The sequence below is a fragment of the Octopus bimaculoides genome, chromosome 29 (genome assembly GCF_001194135.2).
Source record: "Octopus bimaculoides isolate UCB-OBI-ISO-001 chromosome 29, ASM119413v2, whole genome shotgun sequence".
Classification (NCBI taxonomy): domain Eukaryota; kingdom Metazoa; phylum Mollusca; class Cephalopoda; order Octopoda; family Octopodidae; genus Octopus; species Octopus bimaculoides.
This window is the reverse complement of record NC_069009.1, coordinates 3,723,188-3,723,950: the sequence shown is the minus strand read 5'-3', so window position 1 is coordinate 3,723,950 and position 763 is coordinate 3,723,188. Positions and strand designations below refer to the sequence as shown.

Here is a 763-nt window from a genome sequence, read left to right as displayed (position 1 = left end):
GGATGTATTTATTTGTATGTTATAAAATGTCTGAAATTTCTTTTAAAAAACATAAGAGTACAAATTAATTGATTAGAAGTTGTAAACCTCAAAAAAAAATAAAACAAAAAAGAACCTTTTATTAAAAAGAACCTTTTTGTGATACCTTTCTTAGCATTTAACCAAATGTTTAGAATTTCTGATCAACTAGGGGACAGAACTGAAATATATATGTAGGTTCTTTTATCTTATTTTTTTCAAGCCTTACAATTTGTAATCAATTTATTCGTACTGTTTTTTAGAAGAAATTTTCCACATTTTATAACATACAAATAAATTATTCATGCATCCATTTTTTTCTCCATTTTCTTTTCTTTCAATATTGATAATATATATAATTACAATAATCCGTAACATATACCAGTGACCTTTGCATTATATAATAGAGATTAACCAGTGGAATATTTTGGATTATATAATCCCTAATAAAGATATAGCTACCTCAAATTAATTATATATACATATATATATATATGTAGGCGCAGGAGTGGCTGTGTGGTAAGTAGCTTGCTTACCAACCACATGGTTCCGGGTTCAGTCCCACTGCGTGGCACCTTGGGCAAGTGTCTTCTACTATAGCCTCGGGCCGACCAAAGCCTTGTGAGTGGATTTGGTAGACGGAAACTGAAAGAAGCCCGTCGTATATATGTATATGTATATATGTGTGTCTGTGTTTGTCCCCCCAACATCGCTTGACAACCGATGGTGGTGTGTTTACGTCCCC

The 763-nt window shown here is 32.1% G+C and overlaps 1 protein-coding gene across 1 annotated transcript in view; it reads right to left on the bottom strand.

Annotated features, from left to right (window-relative positions):
• LOC106879554 (phosphatidylserine synthase 2) overlaps window positions 1-763 on the bottom strand; it is a 118,022-nt gene that overhangs the window by 78,170 nt on the left and 39,089 nt on the right. The window lies entirely within an intron of this gene.